This window comes from Panthera leo, chromosome A1, assembly GCF_018350215.1.
Source record: "Panthera leo isolate Ple1 chromosome A1, P.leo_Ple1_pat1.1, whole genome shotgun sequence".
Taxonomy (NCBI): domain Eukaryota; kingdom Metazoa; phylum Chordata; class Mammalia; order Carnivora; family Felidae; genus Panthera; species Panthera leo.
This window is the reverse complement of record NC_056679.1, coordinates 127254438-127275343: the sequence shown is the minus strand read 5'-3', so window position 1 is coordinate 127275343 and position 20906 is coordinate 127254438. Positions and strand designations below refer to the sequence as shown.

Here is a 20906-nt window from a genome sequence, read left to right as displayed (position 1 = left end):
AAATGTTATTGAAGAGGCTTAACGACTCAGAGAGCAGATATATCACGCTGTGGGTTTGCAATGTGGGGCTGAAACAAGGGATGAGAGGAACACCTCTGTTATGGTCAGAGGTGGCTTCTCTGGGAAGCCAGCTCTGAGATTGGGTACAGATGTTCATGGAAAAGTGTTCTCAGGATTGACACTTTTAGGAGAGGGAAGGAAGATGATTAAAGCCTGAGTAGAAGCCTCAGCTGACCCTATGGCAAACATGAGCTACTGTTTGGGGAAAAAAAAATGTTTAAAACAATGAAAATTTTTCATAGGAAAAAAAAACAAGGCAATTATTAACTCAAAGTAAAACAAAAGTTATAGCATAAAAGACATATTATCATATGCACATGCAGTAAATAAAATTTATACAGTAATTATATGCAAGCAGTATTATAAATTTAACTAAAAAGTGTGATGTAACTAGGTGAAAAAAGAAAGGGGGAGCAGTATAAGAGAATTAAATCTTTCTTGATTACACAAGAAATGAATGGATAATAGCTAAAAATTTCAAAGTCAAGAAAAAAACAATGTAAACATCACTTAGAAATATAGAGTTAAATACCAGCAGAAACAAAATGATTTGGTTAAAGGGCATTCAGAATAACTACAGAAAATAAGTTGTTTTTTTTAAATAAGACTTTGAATGTAACTTTTTAATTATATGTGCATAATTTCTCTTTGTCATGATTGATTGAGTCAAGCTGTCTTAAAAAGCAACCTTCAAAATGTTGTGACAACAAAGGTTACCTTTTTTCCCCCCACGCTACATGTAGCTGCCTCACTGCAGTATGGAGGCTGATCAAGAGTTACCATCCTGGACTTTGCTAGTCTCTCTGGCAGAGAGAGGGGAAGGAAGGGGTGGAGGATCTCACACCAGCAATTCAGTTCTTGGCCACTTATGACTTTATGATATTGGTCAGGACTAGTCAGATGGCCCCATTCAACCACAAGAGGTTTATTAGGTGCTCCTACATGTGATTTGTAGATGGAGAGCTAGAAATACTGGTCAATAGTTCAAATGACTATCACAATTCCTGTCATCAGAATTAAATAAAAATAAAATGATTACTTCTAGCTAAAAGTTTAAATATTCATTTATATAATATGCCAATATCTGTATCCCATATTCTATCAATAAAAATTAAATATCTATAAATAAATAGATACATAAATAAAAATACTTCTCTTACATAGGTATAATTTACATTTTTATATTAGGCCGCTTTATGTATCCAATATTTATTTCTTAAACAAACAAACAAAAATTTAATACCTTCTGTTTACCAGGCATTATTTTAGATCCTGAGTATTCAGCAGCAAGCAATACAGACAGAAATCTTTGTTTTTAGGTAGCTTACATAAAGTATTAGGGTCAGGGAGACTCAATAAACATAAGACGTGGCATTATGTTATATAATGTGTCAGGTTAGAAGTGCTGGGAAAAGACTGTGCCAATGAAGGGGAGTTAAAAGCAGAGGCTGAGGGTCTGGTTAGAATTTCAAATGTGAAATTAGGTGAGGCTCACTGAGAAAAGGCCCTTTGAGGCAAGAGTTGAAGAGGGCCATGGGTGTGCACAATGGATTCCTGGGCAGAGGGAGCAGCAAATACAAAGTTCCTGAGGCTAGAGCATCCATGCTCTCATCAGGAATGGAGTGTAGGCTGGTGAAACTGCAGTGAGAAAGCCCAGGCAACAGTAATAGGGAGCATAGTGTGTATATATGAGACACAGAGACCATGCTACAAAGTGCTATACCCTCAGTTCTTTGCTTGAACTTTAGTGAAATACTTAAACTTGCAATGGAAGAAAAATTGCTCACCACTTAGCAGATGGCCAATATTTCATATAAACCAACTTGGCAACATCATGAGGAAGACAGGAAAATGTAGAATTTGTTTATATTTTCTGTCCATTGTGAATTGCTTAAAGGTCTTTCATGCTTTATATATTGCACTAAACATTATCTTTCTGCAAAGTATTGCCATAAAATGAAGCTTTGAGTATAGCAAAAAGACATTATTTATTGAGATTCTACAATATGACTTCATTTAATACACAGAATACTCCAATTAGTGAAATACAATGTTCACACTTTACAGATGAGACCATTGAGGTTCAAGGGGTATAAAATGATGAGTTATCAGGCTGTAGGAGAACTGGGATTTAACTTCAGGTTGGTCTGACTAACTGAAACAATCTTCCCTACTGTCTTCATCTGACTCCCAAAATCGATCTTGTAACACACAGATTTCCTAGGTCCAGGGAATTGAATTTTTGGTCTAAAAACTGACCTGCCAGGGGCGCCTGGGTGGCTCATTTGGTTGAGTGTCTGATTTCAGCTCAGGTCATGATCTCGCAGTCTGTGAGTTGGAGCCCTGTGTCGTGTTCTGTGCTGACAGCTCAGAGCCTGGAGCCTGCTTCTGATTCTGTGTCTCCCGCCCTCTCTGCCCCTCCCCCACTCATGCTCTATCTCTCTCTGTCTCAGAAATAAATAAACATTAAAAAAAAATTTATAAACTGACCTGCCAGATTCACACTACATATGGAAAGAGTTTCTATTTATAGTGACATTTGGTCTGTAGAGAATGTCGCTGCCAGCCCTGTTGGTAACTACAAGAACTAGAAAGCATTATTTACAGAGAATGATTCACAGTAATAATTAAGAATTAACTATACTTATGATGATAATTTTGCCTAACTTACTAGAGTAAATGGAATTAAAATGCACTCTGATTTGAAATTCATTGTTTTTTTTTTTTTTCTTTTCTTTCACAGGTAAGTTTGGAAATAATTTATTTTGCTTATGGAATAAAGGTATGATGTCACTTTTTAAGTTTTATTTTAATTGCTTTTAACGTGGTGCATAAGAGATGGTGTGTTTCATCATGCATTTTTTTGTTAATGTTGCTATTGTTGCTCTTGAACATTTCTGAAGGTGTCATTGTGGGTTTAAGGTATTTGAGTCAGGCATTTTTAAGTATGTGATTCCATAAAGTAAGTCTGTGCAGGGTATTTATTTGGGCTTCTGTGCTGGATAAAAGGAGGCGGATCGTATTGGGGGTAAGGGAAATATAAGAAGAGGGAAGAATATTCATGCAGTGAGAGTCTATAAAGCTGAGAAGGGCAGTAACCTTCAGCTCCAGGCATATAGTGTACAAACACCGTGAATATGTGCCCAGGAATGAGATGCCTGTACATGCAGACTATTTTCATTCACTCTTCTAAGCCCTTGGTTTTGTGTTTTCTTCTATTATCATGCCAAATTTCTGACCAGGGTATGGCTGATATGTATCTTTGAAAAAAGAACGGCTGTGCCATTTTGAACCAAAGTCAAATCTTAAGTTAGAAAGCCATAAAAAAGATCCACTTCCTGGAAACCATGTGAAAAGGGGAAAAAGAAGAAAGAAAATATATATATATTAACCATTGCAGAAAAGAGGACAGAAATTTCTTTAGACCTTCTAGATACACAAAAGAGAAGATAAAATTTCAGACACTTGAAAAGATTTGGGATTTGTACTGGGGAAGGGAAGCAGCCTGTTATTTTGCCTACATGGGACTGTAGCATTATTGGTGTGCATTGTGCTTTTGTTCATATGTGAAAGATGTGACTGTGCGAGATTTGAATTAAGTACATCACTGAAGTAAACCTATGTTAATTATAAATGGTATGTTTACTTTATTAAAGACAGATTTGTTAAAAAATGAAATTCAACTGAGTAAATTTGAAGATCTAATTACTTTAACAATTGAATTGGACAGCAGTCCACCTAAAAGTAGAGAGGATCTCTAAGAATTTGTACAAAATGGAAGGCTTTCATAGAGCAATGATGAAGCAAAAAAAAAAATTAACAAAAGAAAAGGATTGCTTCAGAGGTGGTCACTTTTCCTTAGGGAGAAGAGCAGAGGGTTTTATCCTACAGTTTACCTCATCTTCCTTCTGGAGAGGGAGAGGCCCCACATTCAGGACTCCTTGGTCCCCATCAGAATTTTCCTGACTGACTGGTTAAGACTACAATTCTAGTGCAGGTTGAAACTACAATTAGATTATGTATGAACCTCTGGTTTGAGGACTCTACCTAAGTGACACCATTTGGGGCCTGTGGTTTTCTTTTGAAACAGACTGTATGTGCTTTAGAAGTTATTGCAAGCTTTACTGTTAAATGTATACAAATAAACAGAGATAGGAACACTAATTCTATTCCTAGTCTAAGTTCTGCCTAATCAGAAAGATGTGATGTAGCTCAGAAGGTAAAAAATGTTCTTGCACCCCTGGTCTGGATGGGTAAAGACTTTGATCTTACTATATTTTCACCAATATAACATATCAATGTCAAAGTCATGATGGAGTCAATATTATCACCCTGAGTAGATCTTATAAAAAAGGAAGGACTGCAAATGTTTTCACTGAGAAAATATAAATTTGGTACTTGAACCACGAAGCCTGCAGCTCTTTTTTTTAACTAGTATTTCACTGCTGGATGGAAAAAAGTAGAATTAAAGGACGTTATAAAATGCCACGACATCTTTGGGAAAATACATGTATTTTTTTTCTCTCTTTCTCTAAAAATCTAAGTATCACGGAAATTCTGTAGCCCATCGGCCAGCAAACTTTTTCTGTGAAGGGCAAGATAGTAAATATTTTAGACTTTGTAGGACCCAACATCTTTGTAGTAACTATTCAACCCTGCCATTGTAGAGGAAATGCAAGGACCCACAGACAAATACATAGTGAATTAGCATGGTGTGTACCAATAAAACCTTATTTACAAAAAGAGAGGTGGGTGGGATTTGCCCTGGGGAGGTTTCCAGTCCCTTGCTCTAACTTCCTTTGAAATGTAAAATTTTAAGCAATCTTAAAAATTTTTGGAAAGGTATGTATTTTGGTCACCTTCTAATATATAGGTAAACCCTTAGTATAAATAGGAATGAAATGGTGTTCAACAATACTTTAGAGAAAATAAATATATGTCTGGAAAGATTTGGTGAATTTAAACACTAGAGGGCACAAAAGGTTATTTTTAAGTAAGGATATTTTTGTAAACACAACTCTACAATTATGAAAAGCTGCCTCAATAGAGCAGTGTGACCTCAGTGTGCATAATTTGTCAGAAATGTCGGCCTGTAGCTCCAGTGACCTCACTGGCCACAAGAACTTGAAGTGGTTGACCACTCTGTGTGCTATAATAATAGCCATATGTCTTTTTTTTAAAAGCTTGCTTTTGACCTTTTCATACAATGTGGCCAAGCTTAGATTTATATAGTAGATTTTCCCCCCATTTTGTAAGAGAAGACTCATTTGTTAAATTGCTGTAGGTTCTAGTTTTCATGTGGTGTGGGACCTCTTTGCAGTAAAACAAAATTATTTTCTATTTTCTTATCTTTCTAATCTTAAATAGTCATAATAAAATAATACATGCAAGTATAGTTTAGTTTGTTACTTTGATTTTTATACTACTTTGAGGGTTTTATTTCATAAAAGTGATTCAAAACCCTTAGGACATCGGGGGCACCTGGGTGGCTCAGTTGGTTAAGTGTCCAACTTCGACTAGGTCATAATCTCACAGCTGATTTCCAGTGCTGCATTGGGCTCTGTGCTGATGGCTCAGAGCTTAGAGCCTGCTTCAGATTCTGTCTCCTTCTCTTTCTGCCCCTCCCCCATTCATGCGCGCGCGCTCTCTCTCTCTCTGTCTCAAAAATAAATGAACATTTTTTTTCTTTAAAACCATTAGGACTTCAAGCCCCAAAAATGTTCATACCTGTTCATCTAGTAATTCTACTTATACGTATTCGGATTAGAGAAATAATTTGAGATATTATAAAGATTAACAACTGGTATTATTGCCACAGAAATACTTCTATTATTGAAAACCTGAACATACTATAAGTCTTCCTGATAAGGTAATGTTTAAATAAATTTTGATGTTAGTGTCAGCCAGTAGAATATTATCAACCATTAAAAAGATTTTCAAATAATTTTAAATGATATGGGAAATTGTTTATATATAACATGAAATGCAAAGCAGAATCCAAAATCATATACACTAAAATCTCAATCAAATTTTAAATTTAGATACATAAATTTATGTATGTACACATAAAAATAAGGAAGAAAATGAGCCAGGAGATTTACAGCAACTACCTCTGGGTGTAGATGATTTTTCTTTACTTCTTTTGCTCTTCTTCATTTTCCAAACATTCTATAATAAGCATTCACCATTTTATATAATCATAAAAATATTATTCAAGCTGCAAATGATTTCAGCATCTCAGAGCACTTTTTTCTGTCTGATTCCTAGGTCAGTGCTGATAAAAGCCAATTATAAGAAAAGTATATTATTTTATGCATCAGAAAATGCATTTAAATGATTTATTGATTGTTAGGCAGGCACATCATTAGAGTCACCTTTTCAACTCTATGGGATAAGCTAATCTGTCTCCCTTCTGTTAGGGCTGAGGTACCCGGACACTAAAGGGGAATGAGGCCACAAAAAAGACCAGGGAAGCAAGAGCCTGCTGCCAAGGCCTATGGTGCTGAGATTTAGCACAGAACTTCCCCAGAAGCTCCCTGGACTATGGTAAAGCAGGCCACGTGCAAAACACATATGCGCATGCGCACACTTGCACGTCCCTCACCCTGTTCTTCCTTCAATATCTGCTTTCTGCTCTGACTTTCCTTAAAAGTGGACCTCAGGGAATGTGCGTGGAGAGGGCTGGAGATAGAAACAGGAGACTTGCGATGCCAAATTGGACTGCATTCTGAGCACAAAATTCCATAGGGTGGCTTTACATAAAATATTACAAGAAGTCCCATAAATAATATGGACAGAAAATGCCACAATCATGTGACAAAGCAAAAGCTTGTCACTAGTTTCAATTCAGCTTTTCCTTGTGACTCTTTTAGTAGCAGGAACGATGTGCTAAAAATGTAGTTTCTTCCTTTTTTATTTTGTAAAAAGACATCTGAAAGAGTGAACATGGCATAAGCAAAGTCACAAAGTTTGAGCTACATAGAATACTTTTTTTTTTCTTAATTCACTATGTATTTTTTAACATTTCCATCAGAGCTTTTAATCCCTGGTGCCTAGGAGATTGAGAACTGAGTGACGAGATGGAATTGAGACTAGCTAATTCCTTCAAACAGCCCTTATGCTTTAATTTTCTCTATAGATACAATTTTCTCTTTATTTTTTAATTTTGAACCAAATGGCTTTTAACATAAACTGACATGGGGCGCCTGGGTGGCTCAGTCAGTTGAGTGTTCAACTCTTGATTTTGGCTTAGGTCATGATCTCAGTGTGGTGAGATCGAGCCCCATTGGGTGGTGCAGGGGGAGCTCTGTGCTGAGTATGGAGCCTGCTTAGGATTCTCTCTCCCTCTTTCTCTCTGCCCCTCTCCTGAGCATGCACGTGCATGCTCTCTCTCTCAAAATAAATAAACATTTTTTTAAAAAATATCATAAGCTGACAGAATCAGCCATTTGGGATTGTTCACAAAGATATTCAGATAGTCTGAAGTTTGCCAGCTTATTATCCTCAAGTGATAGTTACTGGTTTTTATATATGAAATGTTCTCAGACATAGCCAGGTGCAAATAAATCTATAAATATTTGAGCATTAGCTATTGTCTATTGGGTAGATATATGAGATATGGCTTATCTAAACTAATTACTAAAGGGAATAGCGAAACTTTTAATCCTTTATGGAACAAAGCGGAATTACATATCCCTTAGAAGAATAGCAGAATTTAGAGCCAGATAATGAAATTCCTCTGGAATCTGTCTTCTAAAGAGTTGGAGGGATTCGTGTAGCATATGTTTACCTAGCTCCTACTGTGCTGGGCAGTCCCAGGGTTACATGGCCCCAGAAGTTCACAGCCCAGCAGAACATTGAGCATATTGCTCTCATTTTATTCATGGCACTCCTTCAGAGAGAAAGGGAGATGACAATATGCATTATGCCCTAAATAAGAAACAAATTAGAGAAGTAAAGATTACTTTCCATTTACCATAGACACCTATGACATATTTATTTCCATTTACTCATATCCATCTCTCACCAGACAGCCCATAGCACATTCATGTCCTCGTCCAATCTTATCTTTTTTCACTACCTTATTTATTAGTTCTCAGATAACCTGAAGGAGAATGGATCTGAGCTTTTTTCACACCTGTAGTAGGTTCATGTTAAAATCCAGGGAAACTGTGGACAGACCTTTTTTTTTTTTCAGCTAAAGTATGTTAGTTAACATTACCAATAAGGACAAAAAGCTTCTTAAATGAAAATGAAAAGTATGAAATGATACAGTAGTCTAAAAACTATGTTCAAACGATGAGTATGTTCTAGCAATCTGCTGTACAATATTGTGCCTATAGTTAACAACACTGTGTTGGCACACTTGAAAATTTAAGATGGTAGGGCTCATGTTATGTGTTACTACCCACCACATCCATCACACATCCAACACCAAACAGACCCAAGGAAAATTGTGGAGGTGATGGATATGTCTATTACCATGATTGTGGTGATAGTTTCTTGGATGTGGGTATTTGTCCAAACTCATCAAACTGTATGCATTAAATCCATGCATATTTTGTGTAACTGTTATACCACTATGAAGCTGTTTTTTTTCAACTATGGTTGTTACAGATGCCAATGTCTTGGGTATTGAGAGAAAGGAGGATTTGAGAGGGACAAATTTATGACACTATCTTCCTGGCTTTAGTCTTTCCTTCTCAAATCCTTGTGGAGTAGAATCAAATATTAATTGTTTGAAAATTCTTCTTTATTTATTTACTCCCTTTCTGAGAAACTGTTGATGATGTTTCACTTCTAAGTGGAACAAATTCTCCACTCCTGACATAACATTCGAAGTTTTGCACACTCCAGTCTCAGCCTTTCTTTCTTACATTTTCCTAGTTATCACTGCGTATAATAACCTGCCCTCAGAATGCCAATAATTTCACCATGCACAGGATATGTCTTCCATCCTCATGCCTGGATATATTATGCTTCTAAAGAGCAGCAGCTGCTTATACTTGTTATCAGACAATGCCAGTCACCGTGTTATAAGTGTTTGATTATTACATATCAATATGTATCTCCTATCGCGGTCAAATCAGAGAATTCAATCACTTAGCAAATCTATATTGGACCCCTACCACTAGTAGTCCCTACTCCAGTTGCTGGTACACAGCAGTGAAAATAGCAGAGTCTCTTAATTTCTTTTTCTTTTTGTGGAGCTTTTTTTTGGGAGGGGGAGGGAGAAAAACAATGCAAAATATACAAACATATACAAAATAACTATGTGATGATAAGTTCTATGAGGAAAAATCATGCAGAGTAAAGAAATAGAGTGATGGTGATGTTATTTTAGATTGAACAGTCAGAATAAATAGCTCTTTCTATTAAACTGATATTTGGACCTTAACAAAATGAAAGAATGATACAGATATCTGAAGGAAGAGCATTTCAGGAACAGAAACAGCAAGGGTAAAGGCCCTGGGGTAGGAGCAGATTCATTGTGTTCAAGGACTAGGTAAAAGACCAGTATGGAGGGGAGGGGAAGGGAAGGGGAGGGGAGGGGAAAGGGGGGAGGGGAGGGGGGGGAAGGGAAGGGAGGGAAGGGGAGGGGAAGGGAGGGGAGGGGAGGGGAGAGGAAGGGAAGAAAGAAAGAAAGAAAGAAAGAAAGAAAGAGAAAGAAAGAAGCAAGCAAGCAGACAAGACCTGTGTGGATGGAATCAAGTAAACAAGATGAGAGAGGAGAAGGAAAAGAGGTCAGAGAAATAGGAATGAGATAGGAAAGGGCTTTTGTAAGTCATGGTAAAGAGTTGGGATTTTATCCCAAGTGAAGTGAGGAACCAGTAGAGGGTTTTGAGGAGAGAAATGACATACCTTTCCAAAGTGTCGCTCTGCGTGGTCTGGTGTTCTGTGAAGAACACACTTGGAGCAAGGGCAGGGGCAGGGAAGATGGTTAAGAAGCCACTGCAGTAGTTTGGGCAAGAGACAGTGGTGACCTGGACGAGGCTGGTGGTGGTGGAACTGGTAAGAAGTGACCAGATTCTGAGTATAATTTGAAAATAAAGCTGACGGCATTTGGTGTTGGAATTCCACAGGGGGTAAGAGAAAAGTAAATGAGCCAAAGATGATTCAAGGATTTTTGCCTGAAAAAATTAGAAACCTGTGTTTTAATTTGCTGAGTTGGGGAAAGGCAGGGAAGAGTAGATTTAGTGATGGCATGATGGAGACATGAACCAAAAATTCAGTTTGGGCATCCTAGGTGGAAGAGTCCTATTTGTGACAGGGACTTCAAGCCCCACCCCATTTCTTATTGACTCACCTCAGAGTTCACCTGTATGTGTGATGGGCGATTTCTATATGCCAAGTCAACTTCTCATCTGAGACACCTGTACACGTTCTCCAGTACAAAGGAGCTTACTAGATTGTGTGTGGGCCACCTAGAAGAGCTTGTGACTACTCCCAGGGGTAACCTACATACATTGAGGAACTAGGGGTAACTTACATACATTGAGGGACTAATTATACAGCGGTTCCACACTCTCCAGGGGGACGATGCCGAAGCATTTCCGTACCCCTTAGAAGGTCCCCAAGAAGATTGAGCTCCATTTACTCACAGCTTATTAATGCACACTTTCTTGACTTTACTCTCTTCCTGCTGCCCTAAGTGCATATATTTATTTCCGCACCTTCTCTCCAAATTAAACACCCATGCCAAGACCTTGTAGGGTCTGCCTGGGGGGGATTTCACCTGAAGACTATTAGAAATCCAAGAAGGAGGTGGATATAACTAATGAAGGATTAGTCTTTTACAAAACTATTTGAAAGCCGTCTGCCCAAGATCTGAATATGGGTAGGCTCCTATACATACTTACTCCTTCTTCTGTGCCTCATGTTCTCCTTTCCACGCGGACACACTGATGGTGATCAATGAACAGTCTGAACTTTTAGCAGAAGCTACAGCAGGATTTCTAGATGGTGGTAGTTTGAATAGTACTTGATGACAAATTGATTACAACTAAGGGGATCTTGAAGACTTCTCTTGAATGTGCATTTATGCAGGAAGCACATTGTTTTTCCTTCCCCAAATGCTTATTTTAGGTGGTTTTGGAAAAACTGGTGGAGATTATGAAGGGCTAGCCCATGCGATCTTTTGGTTGTTGTCATTGCTTTTTAATTGTAGTTTGTGCTCGCTCATACTTTTTCACTACCTTGGCTCAGAGTTCGGAAGCATGAGTTGTGTGACATAGTGCAGCCAGCAGCAGGCAACGTCAAGACTGTACTCATTTCCAAGCAATTGTTTAAGGGAAGGTGAAAACAAATAATTTTCTCTCATTTTTTTTAAATGTTTGTTTATTTATTCTGAGAGAGAGAGGGAAAGAGAATCACAAGTAGGCTCTGCTCTGTCAGTACAGAACCCAACACAGAGCCCATCTCATGAAACTTGAGATCATGACCTGAGACAAACCCAAGAGTCAGATGCTTAACAGACTAAGCCCCTAGGTGCCCTCTCTCATGTTTTGATGAGATAAAGGCACAAGTCTTGCGTACATTGTATCCCATTTCACAGTAATTTCTCCTTTGCAAGAAATATCCAGAATTTGGTTCTTCTTGCTGAGCAGTTATTCAATAATTTTAAATCAGTGGGATCATTTATGTGCATAAGATTTTTTAGCCTAACTAAAGAGTTAACTCAAACACCTAAAAATACCCCCATTTTCACATTACTAAAATGGCAGTATTCTTATTAGTGACTCACGTGAAGTCTCAGGAGACTAATACATTTCCATACGGTACTCATAATCATACTAACATTTCATAAATAAATAGTTCTATATTTTTAAGATAAATAGGCAACATTTATTTGCTTTTGAATCTATTCTCCAATTTTCAGTACTTGTTTTCTTTGGTCAAATGGAGAAATGGAAAAAGAACAAGTTTCTGAAATAATGGGGACAAATAATGCCAATTTCTTATTTTAAGAATTTCTTTTTAAAGCATTGTCCATTAAAAAATACAATGATGTGGCAGCTGGGTGTCTCAGTCATTTAAGCACACGACTTCCATTCAGGTCATAATCTCACAGTTCGTGAGTTCAAGACTCACATCAGGCTCTCTGCTGTTAGAGCCTGCTTCAGATCCTCTGTCTCCCTCTCTCTCTGCCTCTCCCCTGCCTGTTCTCTCTCTCTCTCTCTCTCTCTCTCTCTCTCTCTCTCTCTCTCTCTGTCTCACAAATAAATAAACATTAAAAAAAAACACACAACTGTGTAGAATATTTATGTACACCTTTAATAACAGAGATGTAGGATACCAAGGCTGCATGTCACCTGTGCACCCTCTGAAAGGTCTGGAAGTCACTCATCAGGTGGTGAAGGATAATAAGCAAAAGCCTTCATGGCTAGCTGAAGCTCCTGGCTCTTTCTTTGGGTGAAGGCAGAGTGATGAGAACCTCTGTGTAGAAGGGGACACTCTGCAAACATCTAGCTGTTTTCATAGAAGAGAATGTTCTCACAGCCTGGCGTGAAGCGCTCCTCTTTGAATCTATAAAGCTTTCGGCATTTTTCTTTTTGCTTTTTTCTGGCCCTGGCTCTTCCACCTCTAAGGGGCATACCATTCTGTCCTCTCTAGTGAAATGTCTGCAGACCGCATCAAGCTGCATCTAATTTGATTTTAAATCATATCATCATAGGTGTTAAATGATGTGCGTGCTTATCTGGCTTTCCAGCACTTCTCTCTGTGACCCTTTAACAGCTCAGCAACGTGTAAACTATAAGACCTACTTAAACTAACATAAATTCAAAAGTTTTTATTCATGGACCTTTGGTTGAAATCTCATCAAACTAAAAACTTAAAAGTCCTGGTGGGAAAAAAGAAATTTGGCTATCTGAGTTTTTAGTATCCTATCTTTAGTTTTATTATAAACGTAATTTCTGGGGTGCCTAGTTGCTCAGTCGGTTGGGCGGCCGACTACAGCTCAGGTCATGATCTCGCGATCTGTGAGTTCAAGCCCCGCATTGGGCTCTGTGCTGACAGCTCAGAGCCTGGAGCCTGCTTCCAATTCCGTGCCTCCCTCTCTCTTTGCCCCTTCCCTGACTGCTCTCTCTCTCTGTCTCTCAAAAATAATAAACATTAAAAATGTTTTTATAAAGTAATTTCTATTTGTTGTAAAAAATTTTAACACTACAGAAAAGAAAGTTTAAAAATGTCTATGATCCCAATATCCAGACATAACACTGAAAACATTTCGGTGTATATTTTAACTAATTAGATTTAATTGTAAAATGCTTTTCATGAGTAATTAGATTGTATTTAGTATTAGCAATTTCAAAATTCACTTCTTTTTTATTGAAATACAGTTGATATATAACATTGTGCAAATTTAAGGTGGCCAAGATGTTGATTTGATACATTTATGTTGCAGTATGATTGCATTGTAGCCTTAGCTAAAATTTCTATTCCTTCACATAATTATCAGTTCTTTTTTTTGTTGGGAGTAATTAAGATCCAGTTAATTAGCTAGTTTGATGCTCATAATACAGTATTGTTATCTATAATCACTATGCTGTGCATTGAATCTCCAGGATTTATTTAATATTTGCAAGTTTGTACCCTTCAACCACACCACCCTCCACCCCATCTGATAAGCCCCATTTTACTCTTTTTTATGAGTTGACTTGTTCAGATTCCACATGTAAATGATATTATACAGTATTTGTCTTTCTCTGACTACTTCACATAATAATCCACAAGGCCCAGCCATGTTGCTCCAAATGCTGGGATTTCCTTCTTTCCCATGGCTGAATAACATCCCATTATATACGCATACTGCTTTCATACTGCACTCCTCAACAAAGTATTAATACCAACATCTTGAAAAAGCCACTGCATACTTTTTATAGCTATATTTGCTATTCTCACTGAACTGCTGGAATGAGGTTGTATTAGAGTGGAAAATACACATCCTTAATTGCACCTGAAAAGTTGATTATCTGAATCTGAGATGCTCCACAGTCCTCGGAGCACGTGAACACCCTGACTCTGGACATGACTCTGCATCACTTGCTCTTTGACTGGATTCCTTTTCAAGTATCAACTCTAAACATGAGCCGAGAGTATTCAGTACTTATTTGTATTAAGTTCTTCAGTATCATGGAGACTAAAATTAGGTTTCCTCTGTCAGTCTTGTGGTGTTGTTTGACCTTGACCTACATGTCAAATTGTTGAGAAGGTAGCAAGCTGACTTTTCCGTAGGCACATCAGAAATAGTAGGTGAAAAACATATTAAGTGATGTTGGGATTTTCTATTTCATTTATTACTGTAATAGAGTCTCTTTCTTGTCAATAACAAGCTAGACTTAACATTTATATAAAATTCATTAAAAATATAACAAAAGGAAATAAAAAATTAAACCCATAGCAAAACTGGAAAATTTGCACTTATTGAAACACCAGATTTATAGATTTTATAGGATATTTTGTATAATATTGATAACTCTGGAATATTCCCAATCATCCCATTCCTAACCACCTGACTGAACTCATAATTTACTAAAAATTACCGTGTATAAAAAAATTCTGAAAGCATATTACCTAGAACTAAACTGGAAAAAAAAAAACCTCACGGTAACCATTTTATCACTTAAAGGATATTGATTTGCATAATTCGTAATCTTTCATTGTATCTTTAATGTTTACATTTTACCATAACTTATTTTTGCTAATGAGATATAGGGATTCACATTTACTATGTTCTTTATATTACATAGAAAAAAAAAAAAAAAAAGAAAGAAACAACCCACACTCTCTGCCTGTACAAAGTCCAGCCTTTAAAGCAGATTGGATGTTAAAGCATAGAGACTTGTATCTTAGGTATAACATAATATACAATCTATGAATATTATTCAGATGAATAGTATTATAATAGAACAGTTCTCATTGTTCAAGTCCAGTGTGATAATCTCCTGTTAAAAAACAGTCTCTTAAATGTTACCAGCATAATCTAAGTGGTAGGTACCCTGGTATCCACTGTAAAATTCTTCAAACATTTATGTATTTTTGAGAATTTTCATATTACTCTTTTGGAAAAAAAAAATCTCATTTTGATATGGCAAGAACCATAGTCTACATTTTTTTTTTTTTCTGAAACAAGTTTTATATGCCCAATCAAGTTTGTGTCTTAAACATCTGTAATTCAGCTCATTCTGGACTACTGCAAGGCTGATTGCCCTATTTATGGCACGCTTATTTTTCTCTTTGTAAAAGATGCCAGGGCACAGTTTGTCAGCTTTAATGTTGTGAGCACTACTGATAAAGTTTATTGAGAAAACATTAACCACCATAGGTTACAGAGATGACATTTTTATGAGGTGAGATTTTTCCCAGTTGCAAATCTCTCTCAAGAGGGACCAGGTCCCATTTTCTTTTCTATGCCCAACCACCTTGCACTGATTTAGACCCATGCTTGGCACTACTCATGAAACAAGAACTTCGTTATAAATGTGTCTCTCCTGCAAGCCTCCCAGCTTCGTATAGTTCTATGAATTGACTGTTGGAGAAGTGTTTCCCCCGGGCCAGCTGCTGTGAAAAGTGTTTTACCTAAAATATCTCATTTGATGTGTTTTTAATGTTGATCATCTGAAAAATTACCATCTCTTTAGTTATACTCATTTTTTTTTCATAAACAAGACCTCAAGCCATTTTCCAATTCTATAAATATTTTATATCCTTTCTCTTCCTACTTCCTTGATACTTGTAAAAAATGTCAACCCAGTCCAATTTCCCATCAGCCTGAAGTTTCGGTTTTGGTTCATTCAATTCTGAGGTCTGTTTGGGCATAATTATCTTCGCCATTGATTGTTAGCATGTATATAGCATAGTGCTTGGCACATAATAGATGCCAAATATGTATTTCTGACTGGATGGGAGGAAAGAAGGGAAAAAGGAGGAAAGTTGGAAGTGAGGGAAGGAAGGAAGGAAGGGAGGGAGGGAGGGAGGCAGGGAGAGTTAGCTGTTGAACGAAATTTCATAAACTAGTTTACTAGGCCACATCTCTTAGGACTTTGTGGTTTAGTTAAGGTCACTTAGAATATCAAGAAAAATACTTACTTCCCCAAACATTTCGTTATCTAATATTCAATACTGCTTAAAAACCCGCAGCTATGATTTTGTTTCTTTGACTGCAACTTATTTTATTGTCATAGGTAAATTCATTCCCTTAAAAGTTAGGTATAACCTATATATCAAACTATTATAAATACAATTTAAATTAAAATTTGAATCAGAATTTTCTATAAATAGATGACTTTAGTTGATATCACCTAACCAATGAAACACAACTGTTCCTTCTCCACTTGACCTCTACATTTTAAAGGCAGTGAATTTAACAGAAGTCACTAATTTAGAAATGGCATGGGGCACCTGGGTGGCTCAGTCGGTTGAGTGGCCACTTTGGCTCAGGTCATGATTTCATGGTTGATGAATACGAGTTCAAGACCTGCAGTGGGCTCTGGGCTGACAGCTCAAAGCGTGGAGCCTGCTTAGTATCCTGTGTCTCCCTGTCTCTCTGCCCCTCCCCCACATGCTCTCTGTTTCTCTCTCTCTCTCAAAATTATATATATATATATATATATATATATATATATATATATATATATATATATATGGCTTGTTTTCCAAAATTTAGAGGTAAGCCAGAGTTTCACTCAAGGCTCATCATTTACCACTTACCAAACAGGAAAGTCATTAAACTCCACTGAACCAGTAGAACTAAAATTAATGATAACAGTGGAAACAAGGGCCAGGATGTGTCCTATTTTCTTATTAATGCCATAATTGTATAAATGTCTGTTATAAATTCCTTAGGTGTTTTTGAGGTATGGCTAGAAAATGGTACCTTAAGTTTTGTGCCTCCTGTTACAAAATAAAAAACTAATAACATAAATACACATTGTTTCTTTCACTGTTACTGAAATACCCAGATTTCTATTTTAGCTCCTTAGTGAATTGCAACCATTGGTTAGACAGGCTGAAAAGTGTTTCTGTGTGTATTGATGTAAAATATGCAAAGGGAAAATGCAGCGCGGAAGTGGTAAGTGGTGCATTCGAACCCTCTGACACTGTCACTTTTCCCCAAGTCTCGCCATCCTCTGGCAGGCCTCCTCTCTCTCGCTCCCTCTGTAACTCTCTGGCTATCACAGCTGAGCCCATGCAGCCCTGCCCTCAGCCTCAGTCTCCAGGCTCTGGAATTAGGGATCTAAAGAGCTTGGGGAAGCCAGCTACCATGGAGACAAGATTTGAGATAAGCAAAACTGACTCAGATGCACATCTCCTTAGTTAGTTTTCTGGTATCAGCTGAGCTACTTAACCTCTGTGAGCCTCAGGTTTCTTGTCTTATAAGATGGCAACAATAATGTCTGCCTGAAAGTTGGTTAAGATGAATTAAGATTAGGGGCACTTGAGTGGCTCAGTCAGTTGAGCATCTGACTTTTGATTTCTGTTCAGGTCATGATCCCAGGGTAGTGGGATCGAGCCCTGCATCAGGCCCGGTGCTGAGTGTTGAGCCTGCTTAAGATTCTCTCTCTCTCACTCTGCACCTCTCCAACACTTGCTTTCTCTCTTTCTCTCTTTCAAAAAAAAAAAAAAAAGGTTAAAAAGAAAAAGATGAAATAAGATTATGTAACTATTGTGCATATGCCTGTTCTTTCTATGAAAATTCCAAACTTCCTCCATGACTTACCTCTCCAAAGAAAGGGACCATCCCCCTCATTCCTTCATTCCTCAGTTATATTCTAGGCCTTTTGGGGTTAAAAGCATAGGTTTTATAATTGGGAAGACCCCAATTTTAATCTCAGATCTGCCTTTCCGTGACTGTATGATCACAGGGGCAGGTTACTTCAAACTTCTAAGCCTCCTTTTCTTCTGTCGTAAAACAGAATAAAAATACAACTAAACTCATAGATACAGTTTTATGGAGATAATAAAAGGAATGCTAGGCCTTCATCATAGAATAAATACCAAATTAGTGGTTGATACCATCATAGTAGAATATGGAATTCTAAAAGTATACTCTGACCTTGTGGTAACCTTTGCTTCACAAACTCAGTCAACACATGAGGAGTGTCAGGATGAGGAAGGGAGTCTGGGGGTAACAAGGGCGACAGTAAGTACCCAGGAATGGGAATGTTTATGAATGTTGGCTCCGCTAAATGGATATCCAGATTTAGCGAGATATTGAACGCTGTCATGGAAAAAATGCACAGTGCCAAAGTTGAACACATGAGATTGTTGTTATTTAGAGATTCTTGGTATTTGGGGTCTTTTTCTTTCTCCCAAGGGAGGGATTTTGTTTCTCAGCCTGGTAATTCCATCACTGCTTTTACTTGTTTGTTAACATAGTTCTAAAGAGCTGAAAAGAGGCCATTTCTGTCCTTATTTGGTATGTGGTCAACAATGAGAACAGCATGGGTTGGAATCAGTGTTGCAAATGCTTTTTCAGTTAAACAACCTGTCTGCAGGATCCCCCAAGTTTTCAGAAAGTAAATGGGAATGTTCCTATATTTAGGGGAAGCCCAGGATTTTTGAACAATTGTGAAAAAATTCCATGAGCTAGTTGAATAGAATTCCTTGCCCCTTATTTTTTCTATTTACTTCTAGTCAGCAGAACGAATAGAAGGTTTTCATCCTGCAAGTAAGAGTTTAATATTCTGTTGAAGGATTAACTTGTAAAATATTCTATCCTTTTATACTTATCATAGGAAGATTTCAAATGGGAGAAAAAATTAGTGATCAAAATTTAAGATTGATACCCCTTTTGCAACTGGTAAAATGGTATTCCTACTTACCATGTTTATGAGGTGACCCATTTTACTGTAAAATTTTTAAAACTGGAAGTGTTTCTAACAGTATACAAATAATTTTTCTAGCAGACCAAAAGCTTAACATTATGAGTAGTGGTGCTTAAAATCTAGTCTGGTTGTTTTCAAGAGGCTTTCACATAAATTACCCTACATTCCTCTCAAAACCTCTTCACAGTAGCTTTCCTTTGGATGAGACATGAAACGTAACAAGGTCAAGCAGCAGTACTCAAGGTCACACGGCAAGCTGATGGCATGACTGTTCCTCTAATACCCTGTATCAGGACTGCCCTGCATATTTTCCCAATGATGCCTCATCAAAAACTAAGCCAAAAAAAGAAAAAAAAAACTAGTCTGAGGACAAACCTGTAATTCATTTGGTCATAACAGTGACAGTATGTTTTTTTTTCTGGTTTTATTATTTTATTTATTTATCTCTTGCTACAATTATGGCTTTGTCAGAGGGAACATGTAAGGAAAAAGAAAATAAATAACTCCTACCATAGCAAAATATTTCGCCCCTATTTGGGAACACACAAAAAATATAATACAGGTGATGCATCTTATTTTCAAGAAGCCCTGATGTTATTGGTTTGTTCATTCATTAAACAAACATTATTGGGACTTTTTTTCTCTGGTCATTTGCTAGGCACAGGGCATTCAGTGGGAAAGCAGACATGGTCTATGTCCTTACAATGGTTAGGTATAGCAGGAAAGCTAGATGTTAAAATAAATAGTAATTACAAATGTGCTGACAGTGATAAGAAGAAAGTGCAGAGTGCTATGGAGACTTCCCTTGGTCCGGGAAAGCAGGGAAGGCTTGTCAGAGGAAGTGGCTTTCAAAATGAAATTCCTGGGGCGCCTGGGTGGCTCAGTCGGTTAAGCAGCCAACTTCGGCTCAGGTCATGATCTCGCGGTCCGTGAGTTCGAGCCCCGCGTCGGGCTCTGTGCAGACAGCTCAAAGCCTGGAACCTGTTTCAGATTCTGTGTCTCCCTCTCTCTGACCCTCCCCCATTCATGCTTTGTCTCTCTGTCTCAAAAATAAATAAACGTTAAAAAAATTTTTCAAAATGAAATTCCATAATCTGTCCTTTCTCTTACCAGTTAAGACCTCAGGAGAGAGGTTTTTTGTTTGTTTGTTTGTTTGTTTGTTTGTTATTATTTTTCTCAGTCTACACTCATGGATACAATATTGAAAAGAACAAAATTTTCTGACTTTTAAAAACTTTATGCACAGAAAATTGGACAATTATTAACCCAAGAATACTTTTTTACATATTAAAACATAGTGTTTAGTTTTTTATTTCAAATGATTAGCATATGTTAATTCCAAATTTTAAAATAATTTGACTCTTGGTATATTTCCTGTTGACTACTTAGAAAAGTCTCCTAGGACTCTATGGGTCATTTAGTAGATACTTAATAAACATAGAATGTATTTCCCTTCCCTCTCATTTTTTTCTCCTTGATTTCTTTCCTTCAACCCCATTTGTTCAAGTATTTACAAGGACCTCAGTGCTTTTTTGATTAAAAGGGGCTTGATTTAATTATGTCTGAATTGCTAAAAAGAATTCTAAAATGTTCTAATGTAGATGAGAACCTTAAGTGTATAGTACAGTATTTGGATTCACAATCCAGTTTTATTTATCTTTCATTCTGATTTTTATCATGTGTCTTGTCAGCTGTTTTATTCTATGTGTTAGTAATATTAGCTCTTTAATTACATTTTATTTGTCTACTGAAACATATATGAATAAAGTATGCATTGGTAGCAGCTTAAAACACAGAAAATGCTTTCCTAATAGTCTTAAGAGTATGGGTACTGTCATTTCTGTTAGCATTCTGTTAGTGTTACAACTTGTAGAATAATTGTTCTCCATTTTAGAACAGGGAAGAATTGACCTCTAAATCAAGTAGACACATGTAAGGTTTAGAATGACTATTTGAAGGTGGATCAAAGCAAATGCTAGCATTATTTTGCAGCATTTCCATTTAGAATCATAATCAATA

The 20906-nt window shown here is 37.1% G+C and overlaps 1 protein-coding gene across 5 annotated transcripts in view; it reads left to right on the top strand.

Annotated features, from left to right (window-relative positions):
• Positions 1–20906, top strand: part of PDE4D (phosphodiesterase 4D) — a 1410663-nt gene that overhangs the window by 1040244 nt on the left and 349513 nt on the right. The window contains exon 1 of one of the 5 annotated variants that reach the window (XM_042939570.1): positions 17962–18202. The exons of the other annotated variants lie outside the window; for them this stretch is intronic. The gene's annotated coding sequence lies outside the window, so the exon portion shown is untranslated. Of the gene's footprint in view, positions 1–17961; positions 18203–20906 lie in introns of those variants that run through there. 5 annotated transcript variants of the gene reach the window in all.